The sequence below is a fragment of the Bos javanicus genome, chromosome 13, assembly GCF_032452875.1.
Source record: "Bos javanicus breed banteng chromosome 13, ARS-OSU_banteng_1.0, whole genome shotgun sequence".
Lineage (NCBI taxonomy): Eukaryota > Metazoa > Chordata > Mammalia > Artiodactyla > Bovidae > Bos > Bos javanicus.
In genome coordinates this window covers 70,137,463-70,149,759 of record NC_083880.1, presented here as the reverse complement: position 1 = coordinate 70,149,759, position 12,297 = coordinate 70,137,463, and the positions used below count along the sequence as shown (strand labels likewise).

The following is a 12,297-nucleotide window of genomic DNA, read 5'->3' as shown; positions in this document are numbered from 1 at the left end:
AGCACACAGATGGGAGCTCTAAAGAGCTGTGTCAGATGGAAGATCTATAGGCAGAAGGGAATGGGATGAAGAAGTTACTTGCAAAGTGTGGATTATTTGTGGCAAGGTCACCTTCCTTTAGGGGACTGCAGAAGTCTGTCAAGCAGATTACCTCACTAGTGCTGACCAGGTAACTCCAGATTGACTGGTTTAAAATTCCCCTCCTGGGAGAAGTTGAAACTGTAAATTACGTATTAAGTTGCTGTTTGGTGACCCAGGCTTAGCCCAAGTGACTCCATTTTGGTTTGGTTGTGTCTTTCTTTTAAAAAAAAAAACAAAAAACCTTTCTCTGTTTAGTCAACAGTATTTCCTGTACCTTCAACAAATCAAATGTTTTCATTTTCCACATTTGTCTATTTAGTTTCCTACCATTTTGTTCTTCTGTACTCTTAGATTTGACTCTACTGACTTTTTTTTTTTGGTCTGTGATTTTTTTTCTCTTTTACAAACTAGGTAGGTAATACTATTCTTGAAAAGTGTTTTTTAGCCACAAAGGTGCTAACAGTACTCATTTACTTTGGCTGTTGGGAGCCTGCGACCCACAGCAGACTGATTTGAGATTCAGAGGAACGTGGTAGAGTGGTGTGTTTTATTGGAACCTTCCATCTTTAGAAATCCTTGAGCATTTGCTGCCGTATTTTCTAGATACGTCTCCTGACTTTTAAAGTCCCCTCACCCTTTTAAAATTAGAAATAGTTCAACAAAATAATTCAGATGATATCCTCCCTCTTAAGAGGAGGAGGAGATAGGGTCCGTAGGTAACATTGCACTGGGGAGTGGATGCTCCCTGTGTTTTGTATCCCTGAGTCTTTGACCCCAATTCTTCAGTTCTTTGTAGTAGTGTTTTACATTCATTCTCTTGCCATAGCCTCGTGGTGGATGGGATTGTGTCCCTATCCCTTGATTTTGGGCTTGGCTGTATGATTTGCTTTAGGTCGGTGGGATGTTAGTAAACATGATGAAAGTAGAAGTCTGCGCTGTGCTTGTGCGGGTGGGCTCGTGTCCTTTTGTGCCCTTGTCATCACCGTGAGAAGACCCCTGAGTAGCTGCAGCCTCTTCAGCGTGGGCCTCAGAGTGAGACCAAAGAGCAGAGCCCCCACAGATTATCTGTAACTTAAAGCAGAGCCAACACAGCTCAGACACCTGAGGGAAAATTAAATGCTTCTGCCAGTAAGATTTTGTGGTTTGCTGTTGTACGCATCATTGTGGCAATAGATGACCAGTACGGTCATCCTGCTGCATCCAGGACAGGCAGGCTTTCTTGGGTGGTCTCTCTTCCTGCCTGGCCATTACAGGATTCCCATTTGGCCCACTCCACCCTTTTCTTTCCACCCAGTGTTTTCCTCATTCTTCCTTATTGTTCTCCTCTACCTTATAGCTTCTATTACTTGTATGTTGTGTTCTCTCCTAACTTTTCCACGTCCAAAGCCCTTTCTGACTCTAGTTTCTCTTGAACTCATGACTTATCAGCTCCCACTCCTGTTGCCTATGCCTTACTTGGTACCTTCCATTTCAGATTTCTGAGAGACAATCAACTTTGCCTGGCAGGTTTTCTCCCAGCCCAGAAATGTCACGTCCTCAGTTGTTGGCCTGCTTGGTCATTGATTCATGTTAGGTTAGGGGCCCACCTCTGGTCCAGTTAAATGTGTAGGGATGTGTTGGGAAGGGGACATGTCTTGAAATACACGAGTGCCTAATACTGCCTTGTTTAAGAGAGGCTGTTAATGTGTGGAAATCACAGTTATAAGACAGGTCTTCTACACAGGGTTGTACGTCATCTGGGGGTTTTAGTGAATATTCACGCTTTTCATTTTCTGGACTCATCAGTTCCCCAGAGGGGAAGCTTTTAACTTGGCTTTTGCAAGTTTAAAATGTTCTGAGGCTGCATTCCAGTTTTAAGTTTCCTAGTTCTAAGATAACTAACCTTACAGTGTGAGTTCTCAGGATGAACCTCTTTCAAGGAAAAATGTGAGAGAAGAGACCATCTACTGGAAAGATTGTTACTTGGCAAAACCTTCCAACGAGTTGAGAAGAAAATAAGTTGGCCTGTTCTAAAGTTCTAGACTATTTAGGCGGTTCCATAGCTTTTCTGTATAGGGGAAGAGATTGATCAAATTAAAGCTGGTTTATAGCATTTAAAAGGTTGTGCTTTTAATTTCAATTTATCTCTTTAAGTATTTATGTTTTGGGATACTCTTATAAATGATACTTTAAAAATGTTAATTTACATTTGTTCCTTGCTAGTATATAGAAATACAGTTGGCTTTTGTATATCGACCTTATATCCTATGATCTTAGCAAACCAATTTACTGATTTTAGAAATGTTATTCTAGATTCTTTGGGATTTACTATATTAATAGGTATTTTGAGTGCAAGTAAAGACAGTTGTATTTCTTCCTGTTTAATCTGTTTGCTTTCTATTTCTTTTTCTTGTCTTATTGCACTGGCTAGGACCCCAGTATGATGTTGAAGTGATATGATGGTAAGATTAGACACTCTTGCCTTGTTCTTGAGTTTAGGGAAAAATTATGCAGTCCCATTAATGGTAGGTTTTTCGTCCTTGCTTTTTATCAGATTGAGGAAGATTGCTTTTATTTCTGGTTTCTGGAGGGTTTTCATCACAAATGTTGGAGTTTGTTAGATACTTGTAGCTGCTGAGATGATCATGTGGGTTTTTTCTTTAGTCTGTTGATACAGTGAATTACATTAATTGATTTTTGATGTTGAATGCCTCTTGCATACCCAGGATAAATCCCACTTGGTCTTGATGTAGTACCCTTTTTATTTATTGCCATATTCAATATGATAGTATTCTGTTAAGATTTTAGTGTCTTTGTTTTCATCTTTGTCTTAAATGTGTGGCTTCTTATATTGCTGTTGCAGGACTTGTCGGCTTAATGCTGGCCGACATTAGATGGAAGTATTCCCTCTTCTATTTTCTGGAAGAGTATATGTAATATATTGCTATACAGGAGATACTGCAGATTCAGTTCCAGACCACTGCAATAAAGTGAATATTGTAATAAAGTGAGTTGCATGAATTTTTTGGTTTGCTACTGCATATAAAAATTATGTTTATACTATAGTTCGTCTAGTCAAGGCTATGGTTTTTCCTGTGGTCATGTATGGATGTGAGAGTTGGACTGTGAAGAAGGCTGAGCGCCAAAGAATTGATGCTTTTGAACTGTGGTGTTGGAGAAGACTCTTGAGAGTCCCTTGGACTGCAAGGAGATCCAACCAGTCTATTCTAAAGGAGATCAGCCCTGGGATTTCTTTGGAAGAAATGATGCTAAAGCTGAAACTCCAGTACTTTGGCCACCTCATGCGAAGAGTTGACTCACTGGAAAAGACTCTGATGCTGGGAGGGACTGGGGGCGAGAGGAGAAGGGGACGACAGAGGATGAGATGGCTGGATGGCATCACTGACTTGATGGACATGAGTCTGAGTGAATTCCGGGAGTTGGTGATGGACAGGGAGGCCTGGCGTGCTGCGATTCATGGGGTCACAAAGAGTCGGACACGACTGAGCTTCTGATCTGATCTGATCTGATCTGATACTATAGTCTGTTAAGTGTGCAACCACTAGCATTATGTCTAAAAAGCAATTTATATAACTTAATTAAAAATAAGTTTTATTGCTAAGACATGCTGACTCTCATCTTTTAAAACAGGGTTGCCTCAGACCTTCAATTTGTAAAAAATGTAGTGTCTGTAAAGCACATAAAATGAAGTACAATAACTATTTGGTGAGATTCTCCGCTGAAGCTACCTGGGCCTTTGTTGAAAGGTTATTATCTACAAATTCACTGTCTTTAATAGATGAAGGGCTGTTCAGGTTCTTTTGTTTAAGTGAGCTTGTCTAGTTTGTGTCTTTGAGGAACTCATACATTCATCTAAGTTGTCCAAATTTAGAGGCACGTTCTACCTTCACATACTATTATACCGTTTCACATTTCACATGCAGTGTAACATGCTAACAATACAGTATGCTTCTAGTTCTTCCCTTCTATCCTACGTGATTATTGGTGTCATACATTTTCCTTTTAGATATTTTATAAATTCTACAATATACTGTTATTATTTTTGCTTTAGATTGTTCTTTTGGAATAAGTAATAATTTGTGGAAAAGATTTTTTATACTTACATTTTGATAACTTTTGGAACTATTTTGTGTGGATCCTCATTTTTTGTCTGGTTATCATATGCCTTTTACTTGAAAGACGTCTTTACCTTTTCTTGTAGGGCAGGTGTGCTGACATTGAATTACTTCATCTTTTGTCTGAAAAGCCATTATTTTGCCTCCATTTTTGAAAGGTATTTTTGCTGACTAGAATTCTGGGTCATGAAGTCTTTTTTTTTTTCTTTCTTCCCCTTTTCAGTGGTTAAGAGGTGCCTCACCATTATCTTCTGGATTGCAAGTAGTGTGCTGAATTTTTTTCCCCCCCCCTCAGAAGGTAATGCCTTTTTCTTCCAGCTGTATTTCAGATTTTCTCTTTAACCTTGGTTTTTAGCAATTAAACTGTGAAGTGTCCAGGTATGTGTTCTCTGTTGTATTTATTTGTTTGTTTACTTGTTTATATTCATCCTGTAGGATTTTCTTAGATCTATGGTTTGATGACTTTATTTTTGGAAAATCTCAAGCCATCTTTCTTTCAAATGTTATTTCTGCCTTGCTCGCCCCTCTCCAGTTGCATGCTTGTGGTATTTGGTCATACCTCACAGCTCTTGGACGTTCTGTCTGTTGTGTCCTCCCTGCCCCTCTCCCCCTTTTGTGTTTCAGTTTAGGTAATTTTGTAGTGATCTGTCTTCAAGCTCGTTGATTCCTTCCTTAATTTTATTGAGGGTTTGGTGGGCTCGTCAAAGGAACTTTTCATCTCTGATACCATTACAAAAAAGCGTTTCTCTTTGGCTCTTTCTTACATATTCTAGCTTTCTGTTGAAATTTGCCATCTATTCATGCATATGGTCTACTAAACTGTTTAACGTGTTAAGCATTGGGGTTTTTTTTAATAGTTTTTAAAATTTCTTACTTTATTTATTGGCTGCTCTGGGTCTTCATTGCTGCACATGGGCTTTCTCTGGTTGTGGTGAGCAGGGGCTGCTCTTGAGTTGCCGTGTGAGGCCTTCTCATTGCAGTGGCTTCTCTTGTGTGGAGCGTGGGCTCTAGTGAGTGGACCTCAGTAGTTTGGTGCATGAACTCAGTTGCCCCTTGGCATGTGGGATCTCCCCACACTGGGAATCGAACCCATGTTCCCTGCCTTGGCAAGTGAATTCTTAACCACTGTACCACATTATAGCTGTCTTAAACACTGTTAAATTCCCTATCTGGGTCATCTCTGATTGATTCTCTTTAGAGGTTTGTCTCCATTTCATACCCACTTTGCTTTTTTGTATACCTTGTAATTTTTGATCAGCTGCTGGACTGAGACCGAGTTGGACATTAAATATTGATGTTGAGATTAGTGTTACATTAGGGGTAGGTTTTTGGGAGGAGGAAAAATGTCACATTTGTGTATATAGAATATTCAGGACCTGTTATAGGACTGGGGACGTAATTTTCTTTGTTCAGTTGTAAAATTTTAGATTTCTCTAACTTGCTCTTTTTTACAGCATTCCTAAGGGTCACCTTATCAGAGCTTGACCCTTGTAGTTGCTTTTTCCTTTCCTTCTGCTCCCACTGGACCTAAAACTCTTCCTTAGTTCCATTGGCATGCACACCAAATACGTTTGTTAGCAGATTTGTCTTCTCTCTCTGGACTAAAGTAGGTAATGTCTTATTCCTATATTTGGATCTCTGTGATCTTTTATATATATATATATACACACACACACATATTTATATATATATATATATATATATATAAAATCTTTTAGTTGCATTTTGAAAGTGAAGTCTCCGACTCTTTGTGACCCCATGGACCGTAGCCCACCAGGCTTCTCCGTCCATGGGCTTTTCCAGGCAAGAACACTGGAGTGGGTTGCCATTTCCTTCTCCAGGGGATCTTCCCATCCCAGGGATCGAACCCAGGTCTCCCACATTGCAGGCAGACGCTTTACCCTCTGAGCCACGAGGGAAATACACACACACACACACACACACACACACACACACTCCAGTGTTCTTGTGCTTGCGCTCACACACACACCCCCACTCCAGTATTCTTGCCCAGAGACTCCGCATGCACAGAGGAGTCTGGTGGGCTATAGTCCGTGGGATCGCAAAGAGTTGGATACAACTGAGCGACTAAGCATAGCACATACATATATGTATACACACACAGAGATGGGCACACTGTGTTAAGTTGAATTGAGATTGTGAAATAATTTTTATTCCTTAGCCAAAAATCCACACTGCTGCTCCCACTCGTGCCCACCACTGATTAGTGGGAATATTGTCTCTGATTTTCCACAGTGAACTGTGATGTATCTAAAAAATGCACTGAGGTGAGAGTGAGGTCTAGAATGATTGAATTTATGAAAAGGTAGCTCTTCCTTTATATTTTCCTTACTAGTTTTATATGTGTATTTTGCCTCCCTACCTTGGCAGTATGATTTTGAGAGGAAATAACTGTCTTCAGCTTCTCCTCTGGTGTCTTGTTAGTAAGCAGCACAATGTTGATCACACAGTAGATGCTCCACAAATTATTGAAAATTTCTGAGACTTAATGATACTAATGAATTTTAGAATGAGTTGCCAGTAGCTTTTCTTTTTCTGTTTATCCCAAAAGACTTTGAGTTATGGCGAGGATGAAATTATTCCATTCTTTACCGGCTCTGTTTTCTTTGGCAAGTTGCTTAACATCCTGTGTTTTGGTTTCTTTATCTATACAATGGGAATAATAACAGTACCTAACTCATAAGATTATTACGATGACTCAGAAAAATAATGTAATAAGTGTTGCTTGCTGCATTCTAGTTCCTCAGTTATTATTAACAGTGCATGTGAGAAGGGCAAGTTTTTAACAGTAAGGTTTTAGATGCTAAGGTCTTTCAGTAGGAAGGTGTTTACTATCTGAAAACCATCTATCTGAGGATGGATAAATATAACTACTTCTGTATTAAATAAGGAAGTAACCTTTACTCAGAATATTAACAACAGAATGGGAGCAGAGCTAATTAATTTCTGCCTTGTTGGCAGTAATGCAGTGTTGGATGCTTGCTCTGTTCCCAGGGGCATAGTGATCAATACAGAAGCAGATTTCCCAGATCAGCCTTCCCCAGGACCAAAGGCGCTTCATCTTACAGATCATTGTTAGTTACAGTTGACCCTTGAACAACATGGGTTTCAACAGCACAGGTCCACTTACATGTGGATTTTTTTTCTTTGACTGAATATGTGCTACAGTATACAGTCCATGGGTGCAGAACCTTGGCTGTGGAAGGTCGACTGTAAACTTATACATAATTTTCGTCCGCACATGGAGCAGCAACACCCCTCACCCCCACATTGTTCAAAGGTTAACTGCATGTTTTAAAACTATATTCATCCTACCTTTAGGCATCATTTATTGTTGTTTATTTTTACAGTCTCTTCCTTTTTACCACTGTTATTGACCAAATCATGTTCAACAGAGAAATAAAGCCCAGAGAGAATTATGGAAAGGGGCGATAGCCTGATGAGAGTTATTAAAAATTGTTGGCAGACAGCTGTTAGGAAAACATTGTGAAAACTGGTCAGGTGCGGTTTTCTAGATTCACTGTTTTATTTACTGAACAAGAAGGGGGATGGAGCACACGGTTACAGATGAAAGAGGATTCTCCTGTGCACAGCACTGGTGCTTGTATTACTGAACCCCTTTATTAAATTAGTGGTTTTGATATTTGAACAGTGCACTCTCCTCTCAATGCAGTACACTACCATTATATGTGGAATAATGATAATTATTCATATAGTTTTCTAAGTTTTGGAAGGAAATAGGTGATACATTTGACCTGCAAATCTGTGGCATAATCAAGCTTTAACTGCTGTGATACCAAGTACGGGGTGAGAATAGCACAGCATGAACTATGTTAGGAGCAGTGGGAATGGATGAGGGATTGAAAGGAGGGAAGTTATTTAACTATTTTTTTTAACAACAATGGGATTTTTTATTACACTAAAGAGTATTTCTTCAGCTTGTAGAAAAATATTTATTTTATATGAGTGTTGGAAAAAACTGAAAAGTGCAGATAAACTGCTGAAGACTTAGAGACATGCCATTAAAAAATACATATTTTGATAGTCAGTTTCCTCAGATAACTTTTCTCAGGGGAAAGAGGCGTGAAGAGCTCAGCTTGGTATCAGGACACCCTGTCTGCACCTTGGTAACAGTACATGGCCTGATGGAAAGCACACCTCCAGAGGAATGCTGTAGAGAGGATTTCTGCTGACAAAAGAAAGCTGCCCGGAGTCTCTCACATACAGTCTTCAGAGGCCACTACCGTCAGCTTTTTTCGTGTTTATTTTACATAAAGGCTTTCTGCAGTTTTTCATGTCTTGTGGATGGTGGCCAAACTTAGGTTTGGTTATGAATTCCTGTCTCTTCTTTCCTTTAACCTTAAAAAAAATGTTTTTATTACGGGAAATTTCAAACATACACATAACTGGAGAGAACAGTACAGTGAATCCTCATGCCGTTCTTGTTTTATCTCTCCCTTCTCACTTTCTTTTTGACCTAGAGTATTTTGAAGAAAGTCCTGACAGCCTGTCCTTTAACCTATAAATATTGTAGTGTGTATCTGTTGGATAGAAAAGGGCATTATCATATACATTAACACCTTCCCTACAACCTAATTCCTTAATTTACCTGATTCTGAATCTCTTCCCTTGATTTTTCTCAAAAATGGCTTTTTTACAATTAATTCTTTGAATCAGGTCCAGATAAAGTTCACCTAGTACATTTGATTGATGCATATCTTTAATTTCTTTTAATCTAAAATAAATCTCTTTTGTTGTTGTTGTTACTGTTATGCCATTTTTTGTGTGGAAAAAGCTAGGTTGATGCCCCTTCTCCACATTGTGGAGTTTGCTGACTGTATCTTTGTATCATATCACATGTTACTCTTTTTCCATATTACCTGTAAGCTGGTAATTAGATTTGGAGGCTTAACAATTCTGGTAATCATTCAGATTTTTTTATTATTATTCATAGGTAGTATATCGTGCTTCCTGTTCACATTTGGAGAGATGTTTGATTTTCCTACTGTGTATTCCTGCACTGTTTGATCGTCCTCCTGTATATACTCAGAGTAATTGACGGGGTCATGTTGGCATAGCCTTTTGTGGTCAAGTTGTATTCCCCCAGTAGAAGTCCATGGGGTGACTTCGGACAGCCTGCAGATTTCCAGTTCTGTCCACCTTTCATCTAATGGTCCTAATTTAACCCTAACTGATGAATGTTGCCCGAATCATTTATTTCACTATTGTTAACCCTTTAAGAAGACTGAGAGACTTGTAGAAGATGAAATGAAAATTTTTGATTAAGAACTTAAAAAAAAAACAGTAAAATGAGGTGTCTGAAAAATTTGTTTATGCAAAGTGCTTTTTTTGGTCTGATTATGTTTAGTGAAAGAAGTGTTGTGTAGAAAGGGACGTTTAAAAGTTTTATGTTTAGGAATTCCCTGGCGGTCCAGTGGTTAGGACTCATTGCTTCCACTGAATGGTTGTTTGTTTTGTCTTAGTCTGTTAAGTTAATCTGTGTGGATCAGAAAATGACTAGATTCTCAAGAATCTGAACATTGTTGTAACAGTGTGATGTTTTAAACAGTTGGGTATCACTGATAGGGATGAGTTAATACAGAACTATGAGGAAGCATCCTCAGGTCATTCTTTCCTTTGTAGTAAGTTTCTCCTGAAGGAAAAAATGAATTTATTATTACCCTTCTGTATTTTAAAAAATCCAGCTTTCTTATTCACCTGGAGAGCAGAGAACTCGGTAAAATAGCAGATATCTTACTGTTTTTGCAGGATTCTTTTCCCATAGGTTTTTTTTTTTTTTCCTCTCTCTCTTTCCCTTTCTCTCTTCGTGTGTGGTTTTTATATATACTGGGTCATAGAAAATTTTAAGACATAGGATCCTTGGAAAAGGGTTTTTCAACATCTGAGGTCAACACCCTCATTTTAAAGTTGAAGAAGCAGAGTCGATTCCTTTGTTTCATTGGTGACTTTCCTGTATATCTGCTCTTGTTTGTTACTGAGTGAGGTGGCTAGCTCCTCAGAGATACTATAAACCATACAATGAAAGGGAGAAGTATGAGAAACGGTTGAATCTGGTGAAATATAAACTCAAGATAAATATTGTATGGAGCGCATGCTAACACAGTTCTTGGCTAGAATTGAGTTAATAAAGACAAGCCACACGTGAGTTGCCCTCGTGTGACTGAGTCAGTTCCAGTATGGTACCAAACTCTACAGTGGGAGGTTGGCCTCTCACATCTGGCCTTTGAAGGGGGGCCTTTGCCTTGGCACTGGCCCCTTGAGTAGGTGATGACAGGCAGAGCAGTGGGGTTGGTCTCGCTTGGTGTGCATGGTGTGAGCAGCACCACCTGTGCTCTAGAGGAAAATTTGAGGTTTCTTTCAACAAAGTTAGTGATGTTTCCGGAGGAGCCTGGTAGGCTACAGTCCATGGGGTCTCGAAGAGTTGGACATGGCTGAGCGACTTCACTTTCACTGTTCACTTTCATGCATTGGAGAAGGAAATGGCAACCCACTCCAGTGTTCTTGCCTGGAGAATCCCAGGGACGGGGGAGCCTGGTGGGCTGCTGTCTATGGGGTTGCACAGAGTCGGACACGACTGAAGCGACTTAGCAGCAGCAGCAGCAGTGATGTTTGTACAGATGTTTTTTTTTTTTTTTTTTTTTACTGACCATCTTATAAACTCTTTCTTCATTCTTATAGTTTTGAAGTTGTTTCTTCATGGCTTACAAGAACAGTCACATCATATATAAATAATAGTTTTGTATCTTTCTTCCTAGGGGCTTCCCTGGTGACTCCGTGGTAGTAAAGGATCTGCCTGCCAATGCAGGAGATGCGGGTTCAATCCCTGGGTCAGGAAGATCCTCTGGAGAAGGAAATGGCAACCCACTCCAGTATTCTTGTCTGGGAAATCCCATGCACAGAGGAGTCTGGCTGGGTACAATCCATGGGGCCAGTCAGGCACAATTTAGCTACTCAACAACAATCTTTCTTCCTAGTTTATACATCTCATAATTCTCCCATATATTCTCTAGAATGTCCAGTGCAATACTCGATGGATGGTGTCATCGTCTTTTTCCAGACTACTTAATAGGAGTGCCTTTAACATTTCATCATGAGATTTGATTTGGTTTCAGATGGATGTTTATGAGGCTCAATACTGCTCTAACTAGATAAAGTATCTTAATTCAGCCTTTGATTTTGCAAATTAAGGAAGAAGCAACATAGAAAGTTCAGGAGCAAGCTGAAAATATGTGGAGTATTATAACATTAAAGTGAAAGTCGCTCAGTCGTGTCTGACTCTTTGCAACCCTGTGGACTATACAGTCCATGGAATTCTCCAGGTCAGAATGCTGGAGTGGGTAACTATTCCCTTTTCCAGGGTATCTTTCCAATTCAGGGGTCAAACCCAGGTCTCCTGCATTGGAGGCTGATTCTTCACCAGCTGAGCCACCAGGAAAGCCCATATAATGTAAAATGCATGGGAATATTTATCCTAGAGAAGAAAAAAACTGTGGGATAATTTCATTATCCTTAAGTGTAGGTAGGACCTGTGCTGGTAGATTAAAGCTTCTAGATGATGTCTGAGTATGGGAGAATAGGCTAATGCTCTGGGGATGCTGTCGGGGCAGAGTACCACCAGATGTCCCTACATACCTTTCACTGGGCAAAGACACTACACCCTTGAACCCAAAAGACACGCTTCCTTCCTCCTGCAGTGCCCCCTCGAGCGCCCTCTGCTGACCAAGCTTAACATCACACTTTCTGTAAAGGGAAAATTCTTCCAGAGTCCAGAGTATCATCACAGAGCAGGTACTGAAGGGTGAATTTGAAGTTGAGAGGCTTACTCCTTGGAAGGAAAGTTATGACCCACCTAGATAGCATATTAAAAAGCAGAGGCATTACTTTGCCAGCAAAGATCCGTCTAGTCAAGGCTATGGTTTTTCCAGTGGTCATGTATGGATGTGAGAGTTGGACTATAAAGAAAGCTGAGCACCAAAGCATTGATGCTTTTGAACTGTGGTGTTGGAGAAGACTCTTGAGAGTCCCTTGGACTGCAAAGAGATCCAACCAGTCCATCCTA

General features: G+C 39.8%; 1 protein-coding gene across 9 annotated transcripts in view; it reads left to right on the top strand.

The window, feature by feature from the left end:
- The window catches only part of CHD6 (chromodomain helicase DNA binding protein 6), a 201,299-nt gene that overhangs the window by 24,717 nt on the left and 164,285 nt on the right, over window positions 1-12,297 (top strand). For 4 of the 9 annotated variants that reach the window (XM_061437614.1, XM_061437612.1, XM_061437607.1 and 1 more), the window contains exon 2: window positions 4,420-4,494. The exons of the other annotated variants lie outside the window; for them this stretch is intronic. The gene's annotated coding sequence lies outside the window, so the exon portion shown is untranslated. The remainder of the gene's footprint in view (window positions 1-4,419; window positions 4,495-12,297) is intronic. 9 annotated transcript variants of the gene reach the window in all.